Source organism: Pelodiscus sinensis, chromosome 7 (assembly GCF_052426305.1).
Source record: "Pelodiscus sinensis isolate ZL-2025 chromosome 7, ASM5242630v1, whole genome shotgun sequence".
NCBI classification, from domain to species: domain Eukaryota; kingdom Metazoa; phylum Chordata; order Testudines; family Trionychidae; genus Pelodiscus; species Pelodiscus sinensis.
This window is the reverse complement of record NC_143058.1, coordinates 5,456,700-5,472,683: the sequence shown is the minus strand read 5'-3', so window position 1 is coordinate 5,472,683 and position 15,984 is coordinate 5,456,700.

Below are 15,984 nucleotides of genomic sequence, written 5' to 3'. Positions count from 1 at the left end.
GTATTATTTATTAGCAAGATTGTGGTAGTATCTATAGAGGTGTGTTTAGACTACAGGGTTTTGTCAACAAAAGTGGACTTTTGTCGACAAAACTATACCTGCATCTACACTACTGCCGAGTTCTGTCGACATAATGTCGACAGAACTCGGCAGTTTTGTCGATGGTGGTAAACCTCATCCTATGAGGAATAACGCCTTTTGTCGACAGAGTTCTATCGACAGAAGGCATTATTGCATCTACACTGTCCTTTGCATCTACACTCTCCTGTCGACAAAGCAAGCCGTTTTGTCGACATAACTGGATGTAGTCTAGATGCTCTTTGTCGACAGAAGCTTTGTCAACAGATACTGTCGACAAAGGCCTGTAGTCTAGACGTACCCTAGGTTCCATCCCGGATCAGAGATTATTAGGCAGAGGTTACACATATGGGAACATTTCCATCCCCCCATTCACTGCTTGTCTTAGAAACATAGACTCTTAGAGCTGGCAGTGACCTCAGGAGGACATCAAGTCCAACCCACTGCTCAAAGCAGGACCAACCCCAACTAAATCATCCCAGCCAGAGCTTTGTCAAGCAGGGACTTAAACATCTCTAGGGATGGAGATTCCACCCCTCCCTAAGGAACCCATTCCAGTGCTTCTCCACCCTCCTAGGGATATAGTTTGTCCTAATATCCAACCTAGACCTCCCCCAGTGCAACTTGAGACCATTGCTCCTCATTCTGCCATCTTGTACTAAGCGTGCCCAGTAACACTGCCAAAGCTGGCTGTTCCCACTTCTATGAACAGGCATGGGTCATCTCTGCAGGTAGGCATTGAAAGAGACTATCGCCCTGGAGAACTTATAGTTTCCATGTACTTTATCTCTCTTTGTCGTCATTTATGCATCAGCCAAATGGGGGTAATAATACTTCTACCTCTTGGGGATGTTTGACCCAGATCCTGAAAAGTATGTAAGTGCCTCATTCCTATTGAAATGGGTGGGATTCGGGTGCCTATACAAGAAACCCTCACCAGTCTTCCACATGAATATTGCCAACCACAGCTCCTACTCCTTGCAGTGAATTCCCCATGGCTCCTGGCCCACACCAGGGTGAGACTGGAGACCTGCAAACATGCAGAACCACAAACAGCAGTTCTGCAAATCATGCGGATTTCCTGTATACTTTTTAGGATCTGAGCTGTTGGATCTTAATGTCCCCAAACTGCTAGGGGATCCTCAGATGGAAGTGCCAGCTATTATTTTCAGTGCTCGGAGGAATAGCATTGTTCTTCAGTGATTGCATCCATAGATCTCAAAGAACTTGCCCAAGACGCTTCACAAGAATTTGGAAGGGCTTTGAGATCCTCCGATGGAAGGAGCTGTATTAGTGCAAAGTATTCCCATTTGTATGCTCGCTGATGGAAGGACTGTGGTCTAGTGTTTCGTACCGGGTACTAGGAGACATTGTTCTTGGATTCCGTTCTTTCTGCCACTGACTCACTGGGTGATGCCAGGCATGTTATACAGGCATAAATATTTATCTGTAGGTGCACAAAATCCCCAGTGCAAGTCAGTGATGTGTAGGCAGGCAAGGTTCGTGTGCATTCTACCCTGATGTCTCTACGCATTGCACGTGCAAGTCAGATCTGCAGGTGCATTTTTCCCCCCGCACTTGGAAAAACAAGTGAAGCTCTCTGCATTTCAGTTTGCCCCATCCATAAAAATGACAGGTATAATAGTATCAACTTCACTCAGAGATTCTGAGGCACCACCGACACCTCCTTCTGAAAGTGCTTTGGATGGCTGGAATAAATAGCACTGCAGTGTTTAAGCGCTAATGAACAGATGCTAATTTCCTTGTCTAGATAGCTCCAAATTATTCTTCATTTCCTCTTGGGTCTATTGGACTCAGGCAAACTTTTTCTTTTCCACGGTGCCAGTCCCACTCTTGTGCATTCCAATGAGTTCAAATCAGTCCCCAGCTATCTCCTCTTAGCATCATTATCTTTTTTCCTCCTCATCTTGGTCCCAAAGACCCGGGGATGCCTTTTTAGATGTCGTTTCGAGCTCCCTTGTCCCTCCATAGCCTAAACAAGAGAATCACAGCTCCGATTTAATCAGCTAGCAGAAGAGGGCTGGGCTATGCATAGCACCTTCTATACCCGAGTGATCTGCTACGCGGGAAATTAGTTGCTGGAAATGCTGTAAGTGTGCCAGGATATGCACAAGCCATCACACCCTGAGCGGCGGCTGCCACAAAGCTTTGAACATTCAAAGCTATTGATGCAAAGGAATATCAGCATTGCCTAGCGTGTGTTTGCTGCATGTCTTTAAAATTGCAAAATCTGGGTTCTTTTTTTTTTAATTTGTTCAACATAATTAGTGATGGTTATCTAGGGGTGGTGGACTCTTTATCCTTAGAGCTCTTACGGCCAGGCGTGACAAAGCCCTGGCTGGGATGGTTTGGGTGGGGTTGATCTTGCTTTGAGCAGGGGGTTGGACTTGATGCCCTCCTGAGATCTCTCACAACTCTAATCGTCAATGATTCTATGAATGTTAATGCTCCTGGAAGTGCTGTGCTGATCACAGGTGAACCTGTTTCCTGGCAAACTCTAGTGGCCTAGTGGAACTCTTCTGATCTTTCAGTCAATTGCATTTATTTACATTCATTCCTTTTGTAATGAATAGCAATCTCCTGTGACGCCCCTGTTATGTGCACTGAAGACCTAGTCCAAAACCCTTTGCAATTCAGCAGGAGACTTTCCTTTTAAACAAAAGTTTTACTGCAAGTTGATAATAACACCTGCTTAGAAGCCTGTGATGGGGTGGACAACGCCCGATATCCCTATAGGAGGCCTTTCATCACCCGGGCCAGCACCAGGAGCAGTAGAGAGGTCCTCCGAGCACAACAGACTGGCAGCCTCTGCTGCAGCCAATCAGACTGCAGCAGGCTGGTATAAAAGGAGCTGCTAGGCCAGGACCTGTCAGTTCCTTCCTGGAGCTGGACCCAGGCAGACCTCAAGGCTCACTGGAGAACACCAGCACTCTGGACAGCTCTGAGCGGGAGCTGGGGCATCTTCAGTGGTTGGGGCCAGGTCCTGCGGCTGAAGGCTAGCCAAGAAGCCAAAGGCAACCCTGCAGAACAAGGGGAACTCAACCACAAGGCCTAGAAAAAGGGCTGGATGGGACAGCATCCTGGGGAAGTAGCCCAGGGACGTGACAGCAACTAAGTACGTTGAAACTCATCAGGTAACTGCTACTTATAGGGTCCCTGGGCCAGGACCCAAAGGAGTGAGCAGGCCTGAGTCCCACCCCCACCCCTAACCCCTCTGCAAATCACACCCTGAGGGTGTTAAGAAGAGGCCTGATCTGCAGCCCCTTGCTGGATGCTGACTTGCTCGCAGACAGGCGAGTAGAGACTCTAAGGCTATGTCTAGACTGCAGGCTTCTTTTGAAAGAGGCTCTTTCGAAAGATCGCGTCTAGACTGCAGGCAGATCTTTCGAAAGAGAAATCCGCTTTTTCGAAAGAGAGCACCCAGCGAGTCTGGATGCTCTCTTTCGAAGACGGCCTCTTTACATTGAAGAACGCCTTCTTTCGAAAGAGGAACTTTCGAAAGAAGGCGTTCTTCCTCGTAAATTGAGGTTTACCGCCATCGAAAGAAAAGCCGCGTTCTTTCGAAATAATTTCGAAAGAACGCGGCTTGAGTCTGGACGCAGGGTAAGTTCTTTCGAAAAAAGGCTACTTTTTTCGAAAGAACCCCTGAGTCTGGACACGGCCTAAGAGTCCCCCTCAGCCACCAAGGGACACACCTGAAGGGTGGAACCCTTTACAAAGCCCAATTACTTTGGGAAAGTCCAGTCCCAAGGACAGCCCCTAGTCTGAGGATCTGGACTCTAGCAGAGGCTCTCTCCCCCAAATGGGTCACTTTTAGATACATCAATTAATGTTCAGTCAGCTTTAATATATTACATCGATTTCATTGTGGAGCACGGGCCTCATTTATGTGGGAAAGGAGACACCTGGACTGCGGTATACCTATCTACAAAGCAATTTTTCCGAGATTAAAATTTAATTGAGTCAATTATTCTTCCCTTGCGCGCCACAGAAGAAAAGGTTACGCTAAATTTAAATAAGCCATGTTGATCCCTGCATTATTCATTCAGTCACTAGCATATGGCTGCCTGGCTATGTAGGGTCCCAAACGTTACCTAGAGGTTCACCTCTGAGCTTGACTCCTCAGCACATCTGCAATGAATCTAGCCAGCGTTTCTAACTCAGGACAGTCATGGCAGGATTTTAATGACTTGCTAGGACCCCGGCCTGCCCACAGGGGGTGGGCAAAAAGGGCAGCTGCGACCGGGGCCCGGCGATTCAAAAGTGCACTACTGCTGTCCCTGGGCCCCTTTAAATCTCCGCCAGAGTGCCACACCACACACTCCGGTGGCTCTGAGGGCTGCTTGGGTAGGTGGGGGTGTGGCGCACTCTGGGCAGCTCTGAGGCCTGGGTGCCCCCAGGCCCGCCCCTTCTGCCTGAGGCCCCACCCCTCCGGAAGCACAGAGCCAACACCCCCCCCCACCTTGCCCAGGGACCCAGCAAGTCTGTCAGCCCCACTGTAAGACCCATTTATTTCATATCAGCCACCCAAGAGGCATCAAGTTTCCTTCCTTATTGGGCTGGTCTGTATTCAAACTGAAGGCCTACAAGTGATAGATGCCTCATCTCATTCTGGTGGTGCCTTTCTTTACTTACTAGCAGATTTACCCAATGTTACGTGGGTCCTTAAAGGAAAATGTACATGCTTTATCTAAATGGTTGCATTTTTCAAAAATACAGTGTTATTTTTATGGAGTTAATTTTTATCCAGATTACTTCCTATTTCTTAAAAAAGGAATTGTTAAAAAAAATTCTGTAGCAATTTTTTAAATGGGAATTCTGTCAAGTGTATTTTTTTCTTCATCCCTATAAAGTCTTATCATTTACTATATTTTAACAAAAAGTGCTATTGTCAATTTAGTTTCCAATTACATTTTCTTCTAGTTTTCAAACCATAAACATTGATTTAGCTGTGCCAAAACAGAGCGCTACTCCAAATTTCTCCAGCTTCTTCTCTGTGGGGTTAATTGCAAAGCAAGCCTATTCCCAGTTCTTCCTATTTTTTTTTCCCGAATCATTTTGGTTCAGCCTTTTTCATCATTCATTCGGTGATGCCAAGTTTGAGGACTCTACTTGCTTTGATGATTCTTTCGTCTTTCAGTTTGGTTTTATGAGAAGCAATCTCATTTCAGTCACATCCCATTTTCCTGGTGCAACCAAACCCTTGTGCTGCTTTAAGTTGTTATAAGAGGAAGCTGCAAACCGAATTTGGTGATCCTAACTCTTACCATTGAGGAGGCGATCTTGATCAAACAGCCAAACAGATACATTCTCTTAAATATATAGCAGATTTAGCAGCGTTACTTAAAAAGCCCTCTTTTAGAGGGATCAGTGATACGGGAATAGATTCTGATTAACAGTTTTCAAAAGCACTGGAGACTTTTGAACCCTAGTCCCATTTTCAAAGGGACAGAGGATATATCTACACTGCAATAAAATAAAACACCGTTAGCACAAAGTCACAGAACTCAGATCAAATGACTCAGGCTTACAAAGACCCATCTTCTTTGCCACCTTTCAGAGCTCAGGCTCCAGCCTAATCAGGAACGTGTACACCTTTATTTTTCACTCTATAGTGTGAGCCCCCAAAGCCTGAGATGTTGATGTCAACTCTAGTACTGGCTGCCAGGGGGATATTTTTTGATCAGTGTGGACTTACCCTTAGTACCTAAATCAATGCCTAAGCAGTGAGCAGAGTAACACTTACAAATCTGGACCTTAGAAAACTTCAATCTCATTCCAAGTCAATCCCTACGCTACAATGCAAGCCCAGGATTCAAACTCAGACTCCAGCCTAACCTCCTTCCTTCAGCACACAATCGTGCTTACCCGAAGCTCGGTATAAGGCTCCCAGGATCCCGCAGGGGTGGATGGTGCAAATCGGAGCCAAGCTGGGATCCAGTATTCCAACCCTGTTGCTTTGCAGTGTAGACACAGCCCAACTCTTGCTTTGGGAGCCCACGAAAAGTATGCGACTGTCCCGCAGACTGAGTTCTTGCCCCTCTGGACAGTCCAGTTTGATGGACAGTCAAGCTGTCTCACGTTGTGCCATAAAAAAGGGGCTGGAGTGACCGTATATTGGGAGGGTGATAGGAAATCTGAAAGATGCGTGATTGGACTAAGGTGAGCATAATTAGAGGCCTGCGTGGATACAGAAATGTGGGTTCACTTCCGATCTGCATCTGCCAAGCTCGACTCTTCTTGCGGTCATCAATCTGGATTTTACTTGAATCTGCACAAATATGGAGGGCATGAGTGGCGGGTAAGGTAGGCAAGGGAAGGCATAGCCTTCCCAAAATTGCCTACACTGCCCAGCCCCCTGGGAGGGGTAGGAAACACACTGCACAGCAGCCCAGGTCCCCCATAGCTGGGGATGGTTGAGACATGGTCTCAGGGGAAAGGGTGTGGCTTTGGGCAGAAGGGGCGGAGCTTCGGCTGCCTTCACTAGCTGGGTCTTCACCCGCCACCCATGATGGAGGGGAGAGGGAAGGGAGCACAGATGAGCAAGGAGGCAGCAGGGCCATGCAGGGGAAGAGGCAGGGAGCACGCCTGGGCCCCGTAGGTCAGTGCTCATCAAGTGGGCAGGACAGGGAGGCAGGGTTGGGCCAGCACTCAGCCGCTCTTGCAAGGAGCTTTGAAATGCAGATTCTTGCATTCTTTCCCTATCCGGAGTGCAGGGGCCTGTCCTGGTGCCTCCCTCCCCGCTTTCTCCTGGCGGGAGAAGGGGGAGACCCACTCCATTATTTACAGATATGAAGCGGATAAAGGTGCCCATAAGAACGGCCACACTGGATCAGACTAAAGGTCCCACTAGTGCAGTAGCCTGTCTTCCGACAGTGGCCAATTCCAGGTGCCCCAGAGGAATGAACAGAACAGGGAATCCTCACGTGATCCCTCCCCTATCGCCCATTCCCAGCCTCTGGCAAACAGAGGCTAAGGACACCATTCCTACCCATTCTGGCTAATAACCAGGGCTTGACCAACCACTGAATCTACTCACCCCTGGGTAGTAGATTTCAGCCGGTTACTCCGTGCACCCCATTTTCTGGCGCATGCACAGTGCAGGGCTGGAGAGTGGCTCTGCTCATAGCCATTGATGGACCTAACCTCCATGAATTTATCTAGCTCTTTTTTTAACCCTGTCAAGGTCCTGATCTTCACAACATCCTCTGGCAAGGAGTTCCACAGGTTGAGTTTGCATTGTGTGAAGAAAAACGTCTTTTGTTTTGTTTTTATTTTATGCCTACTGCCTGTTAAGGATTCAACCATTTCTAACTTGGGGTTGCAAATGAATGCAGATGCTCAAGTCCTAGGTGAACAAATACAGGGTCTCCTATCCCAAGTTCTACTAACCCTGGGCTGACATTGAAATGTAGTCATACCCTATGGGTATGTCTACACTACCACCCTAGTTCGAACTAGGGTGGCTAATGTAGGCAACCGAAGTTGCAAATGAAGCCCAGGATTTAAATTTCCTGGGCTTCATTTGAATCTTGCCGGGCGCCGCCATTTTTAAATCCCCGGTAGTTTGGACTCCGTGCCTGCGGCTACACGCGGCACGGAGTAGGTAGTTTGGATTAGGCTCTTGTGAAGTGTACTGGTAGTTCGGATTAGAGAGCCTAATCCGAACTACCTACTCCGTGCTGCGTGTAGCCGCGGGCACGGAGTCCGAACTACCGGGGATTTAAAAATGGCGGCGCCCGGCAAGATGCAAATGAAGCCCGGGAAATTTAAATCCCAGGCTTCATTTGCAACTTCGGTTGCCTACATTAACCTCCCTAGTTCGAACTAGGGCGGTAGTGTAGACGTACCCTAAGAGCCTAAGGCTCTGTCTTGACTAGAAACGTGTCAGCAGTTCCTCTGCAGTGTTTTCAGGTAGATACTCACTATAGCAACAAGAGAGGTTGTAGGTAACCGACTTCCCTGAGGGCTAGTAGCTAGGCTCATGAAAGAATTCTTCCATCGACCTTACACTGAGTACACAGAGGGTTAGAGTTGCCCAGGGGTGCGGATGTAGGCAGGTCGACCTAGCTTTTTAATGTAGATCTGGCCTAAGTCACATTTCATAATAGGACTTTGGCTCCTAAGTCATGTCAACCCTCCTGAAAATGTGACCTTCCCTCTGATTTATTACAGGTTACAGTGTGAACTATAATACCAGCTTTATAAAACCTGCTCTGCCGAGGGTAGCTTTGCAGTCAGCGAGAATACATCTTGTATTGTTCTTCCAAATCAATAACCTGGCATGCACTCCCCCGGCGCGGCGAGGTTTTAACTTGTTACATACTCGAACAGCTTTGGGCTGGTGTACAACAAAAGTCAAACGTTGCCTGACCCTGATATTACCAGAGCTCGTCTCGTTTCTCTCGGTAGAGCTAAGTGAAGAAAACAACCCTGGAATTCCATTCCAGCTTCTAGCTCCCAGCTTAGCTGAAGAAGTGGGCTTTTCCCTGTGAAAGCTCATAATAATATATATAGTGCCTAAGGGCACATCTACGCAGAAGGGCTTAACTCGAAATAAGCTACACAAATTGAGCTACGCTAATTGTGTAGCTTAAGTCGATTTATAGCTTATTTTGACTTTTGGAAATAACACAGCACTTAATTTGAAATGGAGCATTCTTCCCCCAAATTCCTTACTCTTCATAAAATGAAGGTTACAGGAATCAGAGTAAGAAGTCCTCCAGCTTGACAGTATTTTGACATTATGTCAAAATAACTGCCGACTGTGTAGACACAGACTATGTTATTTCAAAATACTATTGCTGTATAGACATAGCCTAATGGTGCATCTACTCTGCACCCTTACCTTCAAATAAGCTACACAATTTATGCTATGCAAATTGCATAGCTTATTTTGAAATAAAGCACTATTCCAATAAGTCCCTTTGTCCTCGTGGAAAGAGGGTTTCAGGGATGCTGGAACAGTGTGCCCATTATTTCAAAATATATTTTGAAATAACGGGCATGTTTAAAGATGTGGAATTTCTATTTCAGGATACTTCCAGTATCCCAAAATAGCGCCACTTTCTAGATGTAGCCTAAGGTGCCACGGGACTATTAATTGAGGAAAATTAAAGATGTGGAAGACCCACAAAAACCACACAGTCATGATGATATATGTCAGCTGTCACAAATCCTACAGGTTCAACAGGCATTACAATCAATAATCCATGCCAAACAGGCGTTACAATCAATAATCCATGCCTAGCTGCTTAGCACTTCATCCAAACATGCCATACAGTGGGGGTGTGTCTAGACTGCAGGCTTCTTTCGAAAGAGGCTCTTTCGAAAGCATCTTTCGAAAGAGCCTCTTTCGAAAGAGAGCGTCTAGACTGCACGGAGAAATTTCGAAAAAGCGGCTTGCTTTTTCGAAAGAAAGCATCCAGTGAGTCTGGATGCTCTCTTTCGAAGAAGCCCTATTTACATTGAAGAACGCCTTCTTTCGAAAGAGGAACGTTCGAAAGAAGGCGTTCTTCCTCGTGAAATGAGGTTTACCGCCATCGAAAGAAAAGCCGCGTTCTTTCGAATTAATTTCGAAAGAACGCGGCTTGAGTCTGGACGCAGGGGAAGTTTTTTCGAAAAAAGGCTACTTTTTTCGAAAAAACCCCTGAGTGTGGACACAGCCTGGGTGGGACAAAGGAGGAAATAGATAGTCTTGGGGAAAACACCAAAGCAGATTTCGTAGTATGCTCTTAATGATAGATCCGGCTCTTCATCCATGCTCCAGTTGCTCCTGCCAGGTTTGTCAGCCATCAAACAATAATGAAAGCAGAAACTGGTTTTTCAAAAGAGCAAGGGGGGGAGAATGGGAGGACAGGGAAAGATTTGTGATGCAAAGTTACTGAGGAGTTCAATGAGCATATGGAAACCTGTCAGTCACCCTCTGGACCTCCACAGACAAAAAGGAGAAGGAAAGGAATGAATTTAGGAGTTACACTGATCTGTCCTGCTGGGCCTGCTGGGCCACCATTTATAAACTTTGGGATCATTAGTTTACATTGCGGAGGAACCAGCAGGCAGCCAGGTGGTGCCTTACTGGGAATGACCCCAGGAAGCAGGGAAGGAAGGGGAAGCCAGCTCCCAATAATTAGCGCCCATGTATGTGCACACAAGTAACTATGAGTGCAGTTTTCTGAGCGTTCTTGAGAGCTGGTAGCGCATTAAATGCATGCAGCAGAAAAAAGGAGGCCTGTATAAAAAAACATAAAGGCCCTGAAGCCTTTGCACAGTTTTTAATTTCACATCTCGTCCTTTACTTGACAATGCAGGATGCTGAGGATGGATGAGTCCGGGGGAAGTGAAGAGAGAAAGGAAAAGGTAAAAAGATGCCAGCAGAGTCTCCATCTTTTAAAAAAAAATTCAAAACCATCTAAAGTCCACAGAGCCTGCCCTGTAATTGGCCTCTCTGCAGTGAATAGGGAAGGAGACCGTAGGAGATGACACACACTGATCCCAGATCCGCAGGATGAGGGAGTTCCTCCTCTCTGTCTACACAGGGCTAATGTCCCAGCAGCTGTGGCATGCTGTGTAGGAGTTACTCCAACAGAAAGCAGCGTGTTGCAATATTCTTTGGCTGCATCTGTAGCCTGACCCCAGGGTCACCAGCTGACTCTCCCAGACGTAGCATGAGGAAAGAACTCGGGTCATCATGCGTCAAAACCACAGGTCATGAGCCCGTGACAGGAAATCTCCCTGAGTGACTGAGGACAAGAGGGCTTTCGTTCTCCCTGGAGGCTGGTCAATAGAGGCTGTTGCCATTGTAAGTGCTGGGTGAAGACATTTTCCCTCCATCGCTGGGTAGTGGTGAATGAATACACACCATACATATTATAGTGTTTACCAGCCTACACACCGTACGGTAAGATGTACCGTGTTTACCAGCCTACACACCGTACGGTAAGATGTACCGTGTTTCCCTGCCTACACACCGTACGGTAAGATGTTACCGTGTTTCCCAGCCTACACACCTTACGGTAAGATGTTACCGTGTTTCCCAGCCTACACACCGTACGGTAAGATGTTACCGTGTTTCCCAGCCTACACACTGTACGGTAAGATGTTACCGTTTCCCAGCCTATACACCGTACAGTAAGATGTTACCGTGTTTCCCAGCCTACACACCGTACGGTAAGATGTTACCGTGTTTCCCAGCTTACACACCCTACGGTAAGATGTTACCGTGTTTCCCAGCCTACACACCGTACGGTAAGATGTTACCGTGTTTCCCAGCCTACACACCATATGGTAAGATGTACTGTGTTTCCCAGCTTACACACCATACGGTAAGATGTTACCGTGTTTCCCTGCCTACACACCGTACGGTAAGATGTTACCGTGTTTCCCAGCCTACACACCGTACGGTAAGATGTTACCGTGTTTCCCAGCCTACACACCATTGAAAAAAAATTAAGTAAAGATACAGAAAAGAGAAGCAAACCATGAGGCCTTTGAGATATAAGGTGTTCACTCAGATTTTCATTGTAACAACATCCCTTGTTCCCTTTGCTGGAGAGTTTTAAGAAGGAAAAACTCCTTGCTTGGCCATCTCAGAGTGTACGTCTACACTACCGAGAAGATTGAATCTGCTGCTATCAATCTTCCAGGGTTCGAATTAGCATGGAAGTGAAGACTGAGAGGGGCTCTCCTGTTGATGCCGGTTGTTCTGCTTCCACAAGGAGTAAGGGAAGTCAAAGGGAGAGTGCTCTCCCTTCGATTTCCTGAAATGTGGACTGCACCAAAAGTTTAGTTAAGGTACTTCGACTTCAGCTACTCAATGAACATAGCTGAAGTTGTGTATATTAATTCAACCTTATCCCATAGCGCAGACATGGCCTTGGAGGGCATTAAAGATAGGAATAGGGGTCCTTCTGGGAGGAAGAGTCAAAGTTAGTTGAACTTGACTGGAAAGGTGTGACGAACCGGGCCGGGTCTGGGCACAGCTGAGGGCATCCGCTCAGGGCAAATTGCTCAAATTCGGGGTTCTCTGTAGCCCCCAGACTGGAGACCTTTCCAAACAGGCCACAAACCAGTCCCACAGAGCACTTCAGCCACCTGCCTGAAGCCTCACGAGCAAAACCTCTCCGACACCCAGCAATATCCGTGCCCCAGATGGCCCCGGGCCTCATACACAGGTGGGGGGGTCTTAGAACCCAATCCCACCTACCCCGAACAAGTTCTGTCCGGTTCCAAGAAACCAGCCACAGATCCCAGTCAATTTATCCTCTGGATCTTACCCACAAATCACGCTGAGCCAATCCTTTAGAATCTACCATCTAAAGGTTTATTACTACAAGAAAGAAAAGCATGAGAGTAAGGTTGCTAAAGTATCATACATTACATGCATCGAATCTCCCAGTTCTTGATGCAGGCTCTAGCAGAGACGTTACAGCTGCTGGTTTAAAAGTCCTTGTTGCGCTGCCTCTGGGATGAAGTGCTGAGCTGAGTACCAAGATGGAGACGGACACATGGCCAATTTATCCCTCCTTCCTGGTCTCTTCTTGGCTGCAGCAGGTCACCTGGCCAGCGGCCTATCCTGTGTCCCCTGCTGGTAGCTCTTAGGTGTCAGGCCTCATTCCTGAGGTGTGTCCTTGGCCCATTGAGCGCTATTGTCCCACAGAGCCTCCCTAATTAGCATGTCCATAGGCCGGGCTCTGCCCATTGCTCAACCACATGCAGAGAAATATTCAGTATCCACACAAAGTACATGCTTATAACTTCACACACAGACATTATACAATCACATGAATAGCGTACATAGGATTAGCAGACAATAAGCTTCTATTCAACACCCCACATGGCCCCCTTTTATACCATATTTGGGGCCAACACCCCCACCTATGGGTGCAGCAGTGATCTGGCTGCTTCCTTCGAATTCGGTAACGTGACAAGAGGTCTGAACTTGTTCTATCCCGGGTAGTGTTTTGGATTCAGGTGGAGCCAATGGAGCTGGCAGTATCAACTCGGCTCTTTCTTTGGTGAGCAAATCAGGATTAGAATGGAATGGTCCGATTCCAACCCACCAATTTTGCTTCACTGATTTTTGGTGCCACACTTTTCTTCACCAGGTACAATCTCAGTGCAGTCCTTGGCTGTGTCCAGACTCCATGCCTCCGTCGACGGAGGCATGTAGATTAGCCAGATCGGAAGAGGGAAATGAAGCCGCGATTAAAATAATCGCGGCTTCATTTAAATTTAAATGGCTGCCCCGATCTGCCGATCAGCTGTTTGTCGGCAGATCGGGAGAGTCTGGACGCGATGCCCCGACAAAGAAGCCTTTCTTCATCGACACAGGTAAACCTGGTTTCACGAGGCTTACCTGTGTCGATGAAGAAAGGCTTCTTTGTCGGGGCATCGCGTCCAGACTCTCCCGATCTGCCGACAAACAGCTGATCGGCAGATCGGGGCAGCCATTTAAATTTAAATGAAGCCGCGATTATTTTAATCGCGGCTTCATTTCCCTCTTCCGATCTGGCTAATCTACATGCCTCCGTCGACGGAGGCATGGAGTCTGGACACAGCCCTTGAGTTATATCCGTGAGCCTTTTGTGTTGGTCTAATCCAGGCTGGCTGGCTATTTCCCAGCTACATTTATTATGAACTTACCCTGAATTTCTATGTACTTTTTGTGGTTGCGCTCGCAAGGAGGTGACATTTGTAGGCCCGGTTAGCACGACAGATGCCGTTTCCTAAACATGCAGCCTAGGGACCCGCCCGGGGAGCTTTCTCCTCTGCTTTGGAAACTCACCTCCAATAGACACGACAGCCCCATCTGCATAACCGCTGCGCTGGAGGTGCTAATAAATAATTGCCGGTGGATCCCAAAGCAGAAAGTGTCACCACCACCTGTCAAGCTGCAGACATTTGGGAAATGGTTTTCAATTGCCCTAAAGCTATGAAAATCAAACGCGTCCTGTCTCGTCTGTCGACAGTGACAGACGCATCACGGCGCACAGCACCATGTGGAAGCAGAGGTCGGGCTGCTGGGTATGAATTAGCACCCTTGCTGTTACTGTGTGCGTTGGAGTAGGGGGGAAGAGGTTGGCTTTGTAATGGGCTGCAAGCAGCTTTTTCCCCTTCCCACCTTCTCCTGGGATATTTATGGGTTTTGTGTCCAAACCGGTGCATTCTGCAGCTTTCTAATCCTCCGGGTGACATCGGCCTCACCAGACTGGATCAGACCTGTGACTTGCGGACCGCAGGGTGCTGTCTCTAGCAGGAACCAAAGCTCAGAAACTAAGGGGACCTCTGCCACTCACTGCAAGGAGCCCCCATACCAGCTCCTACCAGGCCCCCCTCCAGTATGGGCGTTGCTCCCTGTAGACTTTGGCAGCACTGCCTCATTGTGCTCCTTCAAATCTCTCCCAAAAACTCACCTTTGCTGGGACACTGACCAAAAATTTGACAAGGGACAGCTGCAACAAGGTCCGAGTGAGCCGGAAGGACACCCTTGATTTTGGCTACTGCAGCCCTAGAGCAAAAGGCACTATCCGTTCTCTGTTGGAAGTAATCGGATTTGTCCCTATGGTTTTGTTTCTAAAAGGCCGCCCTCGTAATTCCCAGCATCCCAAAAGGTGTTGAGTTTATCTTCCCTTATGGACTACTAGATACTGTATTTCAAAACCCTGCCCTGCACTCTACAGGAGAATGGGAAATACTGCAGCGGGAGGATGCTTTATAGCAAGGAAACTTCTGTGATTTCCACAAGCATAAATACTTAGGACAAAGGCTTATGGGGCCTCTCCGCCCTTTCGGCTCAGCGCAACGTTTTGCTTCAAATGGAGTAGGGAGTCGTCTTTAATGCAAAGGGTATCTTCACCGCGCTTTTCCAGCTGACAGATATCGGCCTGCTTCTTGTTGGTCCCTCCTCTGATTTAAAGCTGCCTTCACCAGTCACATTTAGAAGGATCTCCTCCCAAGATAAGGGAGACCAAGGTAACAGAGCTGAGTTATGTAGCACAGGCTGTTCCGCTGTGGCCCACAGCCAAGGACACTGTTTAGTGGCAATGGATGTCGTCTTGGTGAGTGTTTTGCGATTCATTGGGAAAATGAGGACCCTGCCTCTCCTCCATCAGGCAAGTAAAATAGATCTGTGACCCCTGTGTTTATGCACCTGCCATTGTGTGTGCTATGTATAGCCTGGAAGGGGGTGGTTAGGGAAGCCACTGGAATCCTAGGGCTGGAAGAGACCTCAGGAGGACATCGAATCCAGCCCCCTGCCCAAAGCAGGCCCAACCTCAACTAAATCATCCCAGCCAGGGCTTTGTCAAGCCGGGACTTAAACACCTCTAGGGATGCAGATTCCACCCCCTCCCTAGGTAACCCATTCCAGTGCTTCACCACCCTCCTAGGGAAATAGTTTTTCCTAATATCCAACCTAGACCTCCCCCACTGCAACTTGAGACCATTGCTCCTTGTTCTGCCATCTGTCACTACTGAGAACAGCCTTTCTCCAGCCTCTTTGGAACCTCCCTTCAGGAAGTTGAAGGCTGCTCTCAAATCCCCCCTCACTCTTCTCTTCTGCAGACTAAACAAGCCCAAATCCCTCAGTCTCGGGGACGGGGATTCAGGGAAGGGGCAGGGCGAGGGAGTGGGGGGCATGTCTGCGATTAGCCAGTTGGACAGGTGCAGGGATAGGCATTAACCTACCCTGGCATGAGCTCTGGCAACAACAGGTGGAACTGAGCCTTGTTGGCAGAAAGAAGCATTGTGAGAAATGGGTGACGGGCTGTGATGTCCCCCTCTCCAGGGCATGCCCGGCCTCCGCCTGTGAACAAATGACACCTACCTGGGCTTCTCGTTTCTGCTCGTTGAGTCCCTTGTTGCCAGAAATGGCCTTTCCCCCTC